Source organism: Cariama cristata, unplaced genomic scaffold, assembly GCF_000690535.1.
Source record: "Cariama cristata isolate BGI_N322 unplaced genomic scaffold, ASM69053v1 scaffold15540, whole genome shotgun sequence".
In the NCBI taxonomy this organism is placed as follows: domain Eukaryota; kingdom Metazoa; phylum Chordata; class Aves; order Cariamiformes; family Cariamidae; genus Cariama; species Cariama cristata.
This window is the reverse complement of record NW_009596556.1, coordinates 77,056-90,281: the sequence shown is the minus strand read 5'-3', so window position 1 is coordinate 90,281 and position 13,226 is coordinate 77,056. Positions and strand designations below refer to the sequence as shown.

Sequence of the window (13,226 nt, the reverse complement as noted above, 5' to 3'; positions counted from 1 at the left end):
TGCGATATCCCTGCAAAAATTATGATGCTTTATGTGGCAGTTTCGATACTTAGCTTGAAACTCTGTAAAGGACCTTGATTTTCCAAGAATAAGCACCCCAAAATTTCCTTTTACTAAACACACTTAAGGGACTTGGCATTTGCCTCCGAGAGATGGAAACAATCATGAAAATAATTTTTTACAGTCAAGACCATAAGTTCGAATGTGATCTCACACGATTGTTGTGGGCAAACCCACATGCAAATGGTAAGTATGTGAGTCAGTAGTGTGCCCGTAGGGTGAAAAAGGCCACCACGACCCGGGCTGCATAAGCCTGAGTGCAGCCAGCACGTCGAGGGGAGCGATCCTGCTTCACCCCTGAGCAACTCTGCCCTGGAAGGTGGAAAGTAGAAAGCGAACTAAGCAGCTTTGTCACCAGGGCACCGAGACTGCACCTTCCAGCCACCCTCCAGGTGGGAACCCGGGGCATCTGCAGGTGTGCAGGGACCGCAGCCGGCCGGGGACTCACACGAGAGTTACATGGCACAACTTCTGTGTGCTTGGAGGGCCTAAGCTTGTACCCCTGCCCCAGCACCACTCTCCCTGAAGCCACATTTGCTTCTCGCGTCTCCCCTTCCCCACAGCACAGGTTCATTTCTCAACTGTTGATTTCTTCTGGCATTTCAATTGCTCTCTGCCACCTTATCTCTATCATAAGCCTAAGAATTGATATTCTCCTCTGCAAATCTTCAAGAATCCCAACACTACCATCTGAACCGAGGATTTGGTGCTTAATATTTGTGCCCTTAAAATAGATATCATTATATATTTGTGTAAAAGATGAGTTTATTTTTCCACATTCCAATGTTTTTAATGTTGTTAGTGGTTACGGGACATACTTTAGGAAAAACATTTCAGATTATTCATTTAAAATAATTAAATTATTTCTGATATAATCCCTGGATCTTGTGCATAATGAAACAACATCTGGTACAGAGATTAGAAAATAAATGTTCTTGGCTTTTTTTTTTTTCTTTTGTTAAACAGATGTCATTGATACAAAATGCAGAACTGTAAATCATAGCCTGCATGTGGACACAGACTGTCACTACCGAGCAGAAATTTACTGTCGCTAGATAGAGATTTGAAACAGCAATGAATCACTGGCTTACTAACTTTATTCACGTGGGTATGGTTTCAATATTCTGACATTAAGTGCACATGTCCTTAAAAAAAGAACCTTTTAATGGCAGCATGGGAGGCTCTGGTTTAGTTCCAGCTGTCTCGCTGGAGGAAGCACAGCGTAATGCAATGGCAGCCTCTGCGCAGAGGAACCTGGCAGCTCTCCGTCTCTTCCCTCCCAGCCCATCACAGTGCTGCTATTGCACCCCGCGGGCTCAGCTCCCCCCGAGGTGAGAGCAGCCCTGCCACAGGAGAGGGGTCGAGCAGCCCCACCACCGCCACCAAAATGCCTCCAGCTCCAACTTCTTTCTCCTTCTCCTTCCCCTGGTGCTCCTGACATCATTTCAGCAAATTCACCATTCATTTGCCGGACAGGCTCACACCTAGTTGAACGGTAATGGTGTTTCTGCTTCCCATTGACTGCGTTTAAAGTGAACAGAATTACGATGCTTCTGCAGTCCCTTGCCATCCCTACCTGCACGCTACCACACTGCATGAGCACACTGAAGCCCCCCTTCTCCTGTTCTTCTTTTAATATTGATTTTCTTCTGCAAAACAGAAGGCGCAATCTAGATACGGAAATCCAGACAAAAGCCAAGGGCCCTAACCCCCTACAGAATCATGCCACTGCTGGGGACAGAGATGATGCCTGCTCCTTAGAGACATACTTACTGTTCAGCTGGTAAGGACATCACAAATTTTGTTGCGTTTTTGTCAATGTAAGTGCTGGTTTGATCCAGTGGATCAGGGTCTAATTCCATGGTTAAACTCCAAACCATGACCTCTACTTCATATCCCTTGTAGCACAGGATTCAGGCGCATACTTGTTGAAATTTATGTTGTGGTTTGTTGTTGTTGGTTTGTTTTTTTGTTGTGTTTTTTTTTTTTCCCCCCACACTTAGCTTTAACTCTCTGGTCCTGTCACCTTGTATTTTGCAAGTATTGTCCATTTCCTAGCTTTAGCTTCAATTTGGTGTAAGAGAATCTTTGGGAAACACAAAGACTCTGCTGGAGACTCATTTTTCAGAGGCTCAGGACTTGACCTTTTTCTCAGCTTTACACAGGCAGGGCTTTGGTGATTGCAGCACGATTGTTCTGGTTTAGGATACTGCCAGAGCCGAGGCATTTTGAATCCTGATCTGAATGTTCCTGCTTTGGGCCCATTTTGACTCTGAGGTATTTTGCACATAGTGCAGTATGAAAGGACAACTTAAAGAACAATATTTTCTTTTAAAACTGAGAATTATTACCTATCACAAATAGGCTATACAGAACTGGTTTTTCAAGCAATGATGTGATTATGCATATACCGTACACGTGCATAAACACACATACTTGAGTATCAGTCAGAGGAGAGGAAAAAGATCTAAGTTTCTCTCTGAAGCCTCTCATGACAAACCACCACCAAGCAATGGCCACCTTTCAGCCTTCTGGGCCTGAACGCTATCAAATCGCTTGCTCTGTTCAAATGCTTGCCCATGGGTTTTGCCCATTCCTCTGCACGGCGAGCACAACTCCTTGCCCGTGCAGATGCGATGGTCAAGGAGAAGCCCCTTGGCAGGTCTGGCTGTGGCTGGGTGAGTGGCAGATCCCACAAGGTCCCACCTGCCTACAGGGAAGCACAGAGCACTTTTATTCCCTTTGGGAAATAGGTGGCAAGCAGCAAAACCAGGCCCTCAAGGTGAAACAGAAAGGTTTATTCGTTCAGGTACGTCTACTGTGCACCTGTTTCAGAGGCTGCAAGCATAGGTCAATAAAAGCAAAAAACACCGTGGTACTTTGTGAAGCTTTATCTGCTTATACTACATTTTAATTTAGTGGTCTTGCTCACATTGCTAGGAAAATACTGCAATGGATCCTCTGTACAGATCTGCTTTTTTCTTCTTGTTTTTTTCAGCTCAGCATTTAAATACGGTTTGCTCTGTTCAATTAAAACGCATTTTCTCTTGAGAACAAGCAGATGATCAGTTTCACAAACCCGGACTTAGAATTTTCCTTCGGCAGCATCCAGCAAAATGAAAAACAGAGACAAAACATTTTAATCACTTGTGTATAAAATACACAGGGTTCATTAACTATGATTTAAAGTTGCCTGTTTGTTTTGGAGACTTTTTAAAGCTCCTACTACCTCAAACTCATAGAAGTGTAATGTGATTCCTGATCTATTGAATTTCGTAGGATGGCTGTAGTGAGTTCCATTATATATAAATAGGATGCAGCCAATTTACAGTCTCCGATATATACTTTTATCTCAAAATGCCCTGTGAGGCAATTGTGTAAAGTACTTTATCAGGGATTGTTGTTGGTAATATTGCAAGATTTCATGATGTAAAAAATACATCAATGTCATTTAAATTGAACAAAATGGTTCCCGTTTTTCTTTTTCCTGTAGAGCAGTTTTAACCATCTTCTCAACAAATTTGTTCAATACATACTGTATGAAACTAACATTTTGCACTTCGTCCCACAGATACATTTTGCCAACCTGATTGATTTCTTTCTCTACAACTAATCTGATTTCTTTAGGCTATATATCTTCTCCTTTATTAAAGATGACGCAATCTTAGCTTTTTATCATATGCACATCCACCACACTAAAAAGAGAGAAGAATCCATGAACCAGCCTTGCAACCAAATAGAAAAATCCAACACAAATCTCATAAAGCTGATCCCAAAAGATAAATGGCACAATGACACCAAAGTTATACAAATTCAGAAACTTATCCATGCAGAGTAATACAGGTCAGTGGATTTTTCTTCCCATGACAGATACAGAAAACAAGTAACTTCATCATAACACTTTGTAAAACAAGCTCACGCCAATGTTGCACCCAACTCCCCCAAATCTTGCTGTCTCTGAACTGTGAGAACTCAGAAGCAGAACTACATTTTTTGTAGCCTTTTCCTGTTTTACATCTTGCAGAATCTCACTGCTATGTTTTGAGTCCAACCAAAGTTACGCTTACTTGCTTTTAAATGGTGTTCCTGGTAAGGCAACAACCTCAAACTCATCTCCCTGTTTTTTTACTAATTGCCCTTATGTCTTTGGGCAAAGCTGCAGTCCTTCCTTTCCTCAGCATCTGCAGTTATCTGCCTTGGCTGTGGACAATTTTGGAGCCTCTTTCCCATTCAAGAAGCCAGAAGCTTAGTACCCCTGCAGTACAAAGAACAATAATTGTTTTCAAATGTTGCAATAATATTCTCAAACAGCAGTGAAGTGGTTTGCGTTTGTTGCTTCTGCCATAGTGCAAAATCAAACGAATTCAGTTTACACCCTCTGGGATCTACTCATCACATTGTTCCTCTGGGGTTGAACTTCTTATCACTATCTGTGACCCCAATTAAAGTCCAGTATTCATTAGGCAAAGCCATACACAGCCAGTCTGAGGAGAACCAAGGCTCTAATACTGCCAGGATTTTAAGCGCAACAGTAGGTGCCTATCCAGTGCTTTGGCGAGCCTTTCCATCATTTGAAATCACAGAATAAAGGTCTGCCCACATACAGATCTATCTGAGGCCACACGCTTCTTTAACAAAGGGATAAAAGATGGCTTTTGCAAGCTGCCTGGAAAGTTAACAGCTCTAGTCTCTGGCAGGTCAAGGCGGGAGAGGATTCCAGCAGGGAACCGCAGCCCGTGTCCTGCCAGCAGCACTGCTCGGCTCGAGGGGGCTCCAGCTGGAACACCTCCAACTCCATGTTCTTGGGGCTCTGCAAGTTTCAAGGAACACAGCCTCATGTCCAGACCCCTCCTCGAGTTTTTAAGGCCAGCAGCAAACAAACAAACAGGAACCTAACTCGGCTCATTTATTTTAATTTGTAAATCGAATGAATTGAAGTTGGAAGGAGGACAAGGAGGCTGTGACTACACTGTATTATCAAGGCAGAACCTATCTTTATAGCAAAATCAGTCTTCAAAGCCTAAATACTGGTCAACAGACAGGTGGCCAAATCTTTCAAACACAGAGGAAATCAAGTTAAGCTTACAACGGAGCCACAGCACCACAGGGTCCAAAAAGACTAGTGCTGGGTAGTATCAAACCACCGATTCAGACCTCAGGGGAGAAAACCCAAACCTCAATAAATATACCTCTGGGGAGTTTTAGGCTCCCCTCTGTAACTTGCAATTACATTACAGTTTTTGTATTCAGAAGTGATTTCAAAGGAAAGAGCTAAAAAAAAAACCAGGGCTGTGCTGGTGCTGGGACCTGTCCCTTTAGGACTTAACAACAACGTGAGGGGCTGAGCACGAGGCAGCAGGGACAAGGCATTGCGCAACGGCATGGCCATTCCCTCACCGAGTCTCTGAGGGGGATGAAGGTTATCACCATACCCTCACTACTCACAGCAAATCTGTCTGTGCTGCAGCACCTGCCAGTGGTATCAATCTGTCTCCCACTCCAGCTAACGGCATCATTTCTAAGGAGGCAGGACCAGATCCGTGGTTTCCCATTCAAGCAGCAACATGATAATTAATTTTGCCTTTCCGGAAAGAATGTATATAAACTTAAAGCCACTAAAACCTTAAGCTTTTACAATGAGGTACCAAACGAAGCCCACCTTTCCCTTTATTTACCCATACCTCACATAACACCTAGCCCAGCAGGCCAACTAAATTATTTACAGCAGACCAAAGAGCCGATTTCTGGAAGATGCAGAGTCCTTGAAGCAGGAAAGAAGATGCTCAGCTCTCTTGTAGAACAGGAGCTTTGTGCAAAGATGCAAAGTCCTCATGTGACACTAACTTTTCATGCTTTGAGCAACACACAAATGAGCAGGAAATCAGCTAATTAAGCACGTTACTGTAATTGCTTATTTTATGAGTTCAGCACTTCTATAAGACAATAATGTAGAGGCAAAATTGTACAGAGAAGCAAAAATAGCAATGGACTACCTACAGAAATGAACATTATTTTTGAAGAACAGGAAAAACAACAATAGAAAAATAATTCAATACCTAGCAGCAGGAAAAACAACAACGCCTTGATATATTCTGTAAATGTAAAACCGGATAATACCTGCACATATGAGGGGAGAGGCATCTCCCCTTATACACCCAAGCAGTAGTTGAACCTGTGCGAAGCACAATTCCAGCTCTATTTCAGTGACTCTATCACTACTCAATAGCTCTGAGATCCTCTGTGAATCTGAGGCAGGCCCTGATGCAGAAAAAGGACTTTCTCTGGGACCTGGTGCACCTAAACTGAAGCCCTGAACTCCCCACAGGGCCTGCACCCATTTGGAAGGGTGCAGAGAGCTGTGTTCTCGCTTGGTCTTCTATTTTGAGCACAACAAAACATGGGAGCAGTAAATAATCTATTTAGGCATATTTCTTTAATTGCTTATTTTATGAAAATCCAACTGCAGACTAAACCGACATCGTATTTCCTAGGAAATTAGCCTGTCAGAGAGACCTCAGATCTTATTTAGCAGCCGGTTTTTGTACTCTTGGTATTACTGCCATGGTAAGTAATTACTCATAATGTGACATGCATCATATCAGTCTTTTAAAAGTAATTAAGAAAAAGTTGCATAGCTTAATGATATGCACATACATCTCATTCTTGCAAGTTCTGCTTTGATAATATCTGCTTGGTTTTGGCGGAAGGCCAGTTTTAAAAAGTAAAATAAATCAGTCCTAACAATAGGAGCATTATTAGCTTCCCAAAAGTTATAAACTCCATGCCCGACTCCAAAAGAGCATTTGTGTGCACAAGTCCTGCGAGCATTTTCAAGTCTGTGAGTTGCCAGATCAGAAACTTCATGTTTAACTAGAATTTATGATAATGAAGAAGCCTTAAAAATCCACTTTATTTATAGTGAGCCAGTTTAAGAACTGCAGTCCACCGTGCCTGGCAGATCTAGCTGTGGCAGCTGAAGGGGTCACCCCTATCAGCTATGTGCCCTTTCTCCCTGCTGATATCATCCTACCTATAAAGAGGCAGCAGAATCGGTACTGTGTCCTCTCCTCAACCAGTGCAGTTCAGACTGGCGTGACTTCAACGGCCACCAATTTTCACATTAGTACTCCGGGCTGCGAACTGCAGAAGCTCAGGAGCAAACACACACATCGCTTGTCCTCCCCCCTCTGCTATTGTTGTGGTTAATTGCAACAGAAGGGTATGGTGGACATCTGGAGGAGGAAACTTCTTAAATTGTCTAGGATGAATCACCAGAGTGCACGTGAAAAAACACCCGGAGCGTCTTCCTGGCAACCCAAGTGTCCCTTCTGCAGCATTCATGTTACCTTGGATTGACATTTCTCTGGTTTAGGTCATTCTCTCACCTGTACAGTGGTTAGGAATCCTCAGATGCAACAAGAATATCTATAGACTAGAGATAAAAATTAGCAGGGAAAACTATTGCCTCGAAAATTAAAAAATATGATAGATAACAGAATAGACAAATCCTGGATGTCAGAAATTTTTGTCTTCTCCAGAGAAGTTATATTTTAAGAGCTGAGGTCAACAGCCCTCTTAGCACATATTACTTTATTACATTCTGTGACAAAAATCGACAGCAGTATAGAACAGCTTGTTCCACAAACCCCTCTCCTCCTCACCCGCCTGCTGTCAGCATGCTCTTCCCCTTTCTGAACGGCACTTTTTCACTGCCTTCACCTCGCCTGTCTGTATCTCCTTTGGACCTGCCTCCTCTAGAACCTCCACGTGGTTTGCTTGGGGACAGCCACTGAATACATTGCACTGGCTGGAGGCACACACCAGGATCTGGCATCAGTGAAATAACTTTAGGTTCACTAACTAACCCTGGGATGACCTCTCACTGCCCCAAGGTGTGAAAAGTTGGGCAGCGAGGCTCTTGACCCACAGCTGTCGGGCTCTGCAGGCTCCACTTGGCTCACGCTTTTGCTGTTTTGACAATCAGCTGCTTCTGCTGAGGTTGGCTAAAATGAAAAAAAAATCCCTTTGCAGGCCACACACGGGTGTGCCAAGGACTATACGCAAGCAACTCTGGCTCCAGGAGGGAGCTTGTCCCCTGTCCCTGCTGCTATGCTGGGGGGTCACAGCCTCATGGAGCGACTCTGGCCAGGACCTCGCAGCAGCATCACTGCTGAGACCTGAACCTGGGCAGCAGCTGTGTGCTGCCACGGCTCACATCACACCTCCGCTCCCAAGGTGGGAGCACAGCAAAACACAGAGCAGCGAGGCAGGAGAGAGGAGGATGCTGAGGGAAAAGGGCTTGTGCTCCCCAGCAAACAGCATGGGCAGAATGACAACTATGGTGAGACTTCTCAGTGGCTCATGTGGCATTACTCCCAGTGCTGCTTTTGAATTTAATACCCACTTCTGGATATCTAATAGAAAAAGAAGGCAAAACCATGAGCCTGGAGGTAGGAAGAAGAGGGACAACAGCACCAGCTCAAGGGATCACTAAATTCAGATCAACTTTCAAACTTCAATATTAAAACCAAAAAAGACCCAACAAAACAACTAGAATTTTTCAAAATGGGGAATACCTTTTTCCTCATGACATGGAAATGGCCATAATATTTGGTAAATACTACTTTTATTTAATAATTTAAAACAAAAAATAATGGAAAAAAGCTGATACCTTCAAAATATTTCAAGTAAAGTAGTTAAAATATTTTGTCACACTACCAATGACAGGTCATTGCTGTGACACAGAAGTGCTTTTAAAAGAACTGAATAAGAACATGACTGTTCAGAATTTCAGGCTGGTATTGCTCAACGTGTCTCTTCTACTTCGACCTTACAATGTTGATGGGGATTTTGCTTTTGATCTCAGTTGAGGTGTTAGGATGCTGAGTAGCCTGAAGAGAGACTTAATTTGCCTTTCAGGAGGAATACATTTACAGATGAAACAAGACGTAAAGGAATACTTTTAAGATACTATCATGGTACAAAAGGCTTATGGTCCCAATAACTGCAATGGCAAGAGAACAGAACCTTTAATTTCCCACCAAAGATTGCTTCGCTTTAGGGAGATGGTCTTAACGCATGGCAGTATCCTTTACTCTTACAAACACAGGCTGGTTTTAGAGCAGTTTTCAGCTGACTGAGGAGTTATGTAATTGCACCAATTACATCCAATTACATAATTAGAGTAAATAAGTAATAATATAATTAGGTGCTGTAATTATGTAGTTATGACAGGTAGCGCTAATGCTGATAAAATCCATTATGAAACTTGCTAAGAACTGTGGACAGGGCACGCGAGAACAAAACTTTTATGGCTTCATTCGCTAAAGTCTTTCATTCTTCCAATGGGCAAAATAATTAATTTAATTACTATGCCAATAGCCTTTTATTTTTGCAAATGAATGGAGGCACAGATCATAGGCTAATTCATATCTCTCTGTTTTGCTGAAAAAAATTCAGTAACTCATCACCTACATTTTTTGCCTGCATTTATCTACTTACAGCTACCAAAGCTTAGGTGAAATCTGTTTGTACAAATTGCACCTCTGAAAAGAGAAGTCTAAAAATTTGGATGTTAACCTTCACTGTTCCAGTTATCGCATCAAACTGTCTCCTCTGACAAATGGACACAAGGGACATTCAAAGATTGCTGTATCGATGTAATACAAGTTATGTGCATCTCTCTGGGTTTGCTAGGGATGGTATTTCTGGTCAAATGGGTCAGATAAGAAGTTTTTCTCTTCAGGAACGAAAATTCAATAGGGGAATCATTCATGCAGGTTCTCAGTGCAAATGCAAGGCACATAGCCAGCTTTTCAAAGATTCTGTCTTTTTGAATATTGTATAATACCCGTCTGACTTCATAAAAGAGGCCTGGATAACAAAAAAAATAATAAAATCTACTGCCCCGATTTAATATTCATTAATATTTCACCCAATAACTGATATAAGATAGTGTGCAAGAAGAATGGGCGTCACTGAAAGATCTGAAGCGCTTTATTCCCACCAACATCTCCATAAAGTAACTGTCTGAAAAGCTAGAGGTGTATAAACTGTGTGTTGTTTTACAATACATGTTCTGTTTGATACTTTTTTCTAAAAAGAAACAAACAAAAAAAAAAAAAGAAAAAATAGTACCTGGCTTTATGAAAGCTGGATAGCTACCGATTACTTCTGTCACTGCACAGAGCAGTATGCTAAGCACTGAAGCAAACACAGAGCTGCTGGGAAAATCAGAATCACAGGGAACATTAGGAGTTTGCAGCCAATGTCCACAGTCCAGAGGAAGAAAGCAAGAGATGTCCTCTGCCTCAAGGTCTTTTGAGGCCAAAGGCATGCAAGATAACGGGAATGCCTTGAAACAAGTGAGCCCTGGAACAGAAATACAAGTGAACTTGGAAACCTGCAAAAATATTGCCTTTGAGTTAGGGGTGTGTGCAACATCACCTACAAGTTTCTTGCCTCTCGTTGAACTGGAAAACTGGGAAAGTGAATTTAGATGTGTAAATAATTCCCATCCCTTTTGGTAACCCAGCCTTTCAAATAATATTCCAAAACAAGAAAACCATAGTATTCCTGTTTTTTTCCAGTTGTGCTATCAGTAAGCCTTCAAACCAGATGCTTCACTGTTTGCTGACAAATGATACATAAAAAAGACTGAGAGTCATAATATAGACAGTCATTTTTGGGTCCTGATGGGTCCAGGCAATGGAGAAGAGAGACTATCAGAAATTGTAGACTTTTTCCCTGGTGCTTAGTTAATACTGGTAATCATTCCAATGTTACTTTTTGCAATACTTTGCAAGACAGTAGTAGACAAATACAAATAATAATTGGTTCCTAACTACATTTGTAGGGGTAGCGAGGACGACACTTGGAGATAAACTCTACTTTCTATTAAAGAAGGTACTGCAGCATACTTCAAAATTTTGACCTATGTGTATTTAAGGATGGATCTGAGCCTTGAAGATTGGATTTGGGTAGAAATTCTCTCTAAGTAATCCGGCTGTGAAAACACAGAACCTGGGTTTGATCCATTAAAGCTACAGAAGCAGCCATAAAGACATACCTAATGATAATAAAACCTAGTAGAGTTAAGAGTGCTTTTCCAGGAGTATGACTCATGGAGTTTTTTTAGCTATATTCTGTATCAGTTGAAGTATAAAATCTCATTCCACCTTGTCCCCTTCAAAGAGGTCCTGAGACTGCCCTGTTCTTCCAATCATCCTATTTTTGTCACATTCCCATACACTCCCAGTGAGCCTCATTCAGGAACGAGTTAGTTCCGCTGGCAAGCCCCAGTTCCCTTGTGAAAGGTTAATTTGAAGTCAGCTTCTCTCGTGCCAGATCTTAACCAGAACTTGGTCTCTTACCAGGGACTTGGTCACCTCTCCCAGCATCACAAGAATGGTTGCTCAGCTTTCAGTCCATCACAAACTCTGAATCACCTTCTCTCTCTGTCTTCAGGACAAAACCCATACCTCAGGCTTAATTTCTTTATGGAATGTAGTACACCTCACATGCTTGTTACGTAATTTCATTACTACCATGCTGTGTTTGAAACACACCAAACACGTACGCTACATCAGCTCATACGGCCGACAGCCGCAAAACTACCTCTGAATGTTTTCCTTTTGATTCTTCTTTTGGTTCTAAGCAAAGCTGTATCTCTAAATCTCTTCTTCTGGTTGAATATCATACTTCCAGAATACTCCACTCTTCCAGTTGGATTATTTTCTTTAATTTCTTAATATTCCTTGTACCATGTGGTATACAGTAACCTCTCTGGCTCCAAGAGAGAGAGTCCTTTTTTCATTCACTTAAGCAGTTTCAATTGCTTCTGGTATGCAGCACTAGTTTTTCTCCAGCACACCTTCCCTAGATTTTGTTCTGGGGAATTTAAACTACAGAAAGATACAATTACTAATCCCACACCAGCCACTTGTAGTTTGTTCAAACATTTGTTTCCCTTTTTTTCCCTCCCACTTCTCTATTCCCTCTTCCATTCCATGTAAGCTTTACACTTCTACGTCCATATGTGCCTCTCCCATCATCCAGAACAAACATTAACTTTATACATACCCATGGAAAAAAAAGCCTTCCTTCAGAGGGCTTAATAATCCCAAGATCTGGATTACTACTAACCACTTAAACCACCAGCATTCTGCCACAGAGGAACAGGGGCTTTGAGAAACCAGTTCAGCGCTTGAGGTCACGTGTGTTTTGGTGCTTTTCTGTTAATATTTTAGATATTCAAACAGGAGTTCCCACCATTAATGCAAATGTAAAATAGATCAGTGAATTACATCAGAAAAGTCAAACCAGTGCCGCCACAGGATGAATACACTCACTATGAATATTAATGCATCCCTTGGAATAAAACATTAATACTTAACATACATACTTGCAAAGTTTAAAATCATACAAACATTGCAGGGAGAGGAAGAGGAGTAAAGAAGGAATAGATAAATGAGACAAGCCCTAGAGTCTGGAGACATTATTGATTCTACAAATTAAAGTGCATTTCCGAGATAAGCTAAAATATTTTCATGTGTAAGAGGACAACTTGCCACTATGAAGAATTTCTTGTAATGGAACAGAGGATACAAGCATTTGTTTTAGTTCTTCCATCTTGCCCATCATACTGCAGAAGTGTAGATCCATCACCGCCTAACAGTAGGAATGTCCTGAGCTCGGCAATGAGATTGACGGATCAAAATTTCCATGGGCATAGGCTGTTTCTCTGTACCTGAGCACTGAATTCCCATCAGCTGCCACACCACCTTCCTGTGTAGTGGTAACAGCACTTACAAAAGCTCCATTTCATCGCAGCATTCAAGCATGCACTCCTGTCTAAACACGAGCCGTTCCACCAATGCAAGTTCCTCAAGGTACGCTCTGTGTAAGCCTGCGCAGTGGTTGGGAGTTGTCTCCCCTAATTTTAGCCAGCTCCCAATTAGGCATCTTGTCTAAACTAATCATTTAGGCTCTCAATGGAGCGAGAAAGGCGATGCCAGGGTGAGTCACCCCAGCCATCCTAGACACCTGTCTTAGCCAGGATAAATAACCCAGCTTTCTGCACTGACAAGGCAGGGAGCTGGGATCGATTTAAAGCAGGTGCCTGACTTGAAGACAGCTGAAGTTAAAGGAGAAGAATCTTCCCCTTG

At 42.1% G+C, this 13,226-nt stretch overlaps 1 protein-coding gene across 1 annotated transcript in view; it reads right to left on the bottom strand.

Annotated features, from left to right (window-relative positions):
- Window positions 1–13,226, bottom strand: part of LOC104166628 (inositol 1,4,5-trisphosphate receptor type 2-like) — a 99,015-nt gene that overhangs the window by 9,139 nt on the left and 76,650 nt on the right. The window lies entirely within an intron of this gene.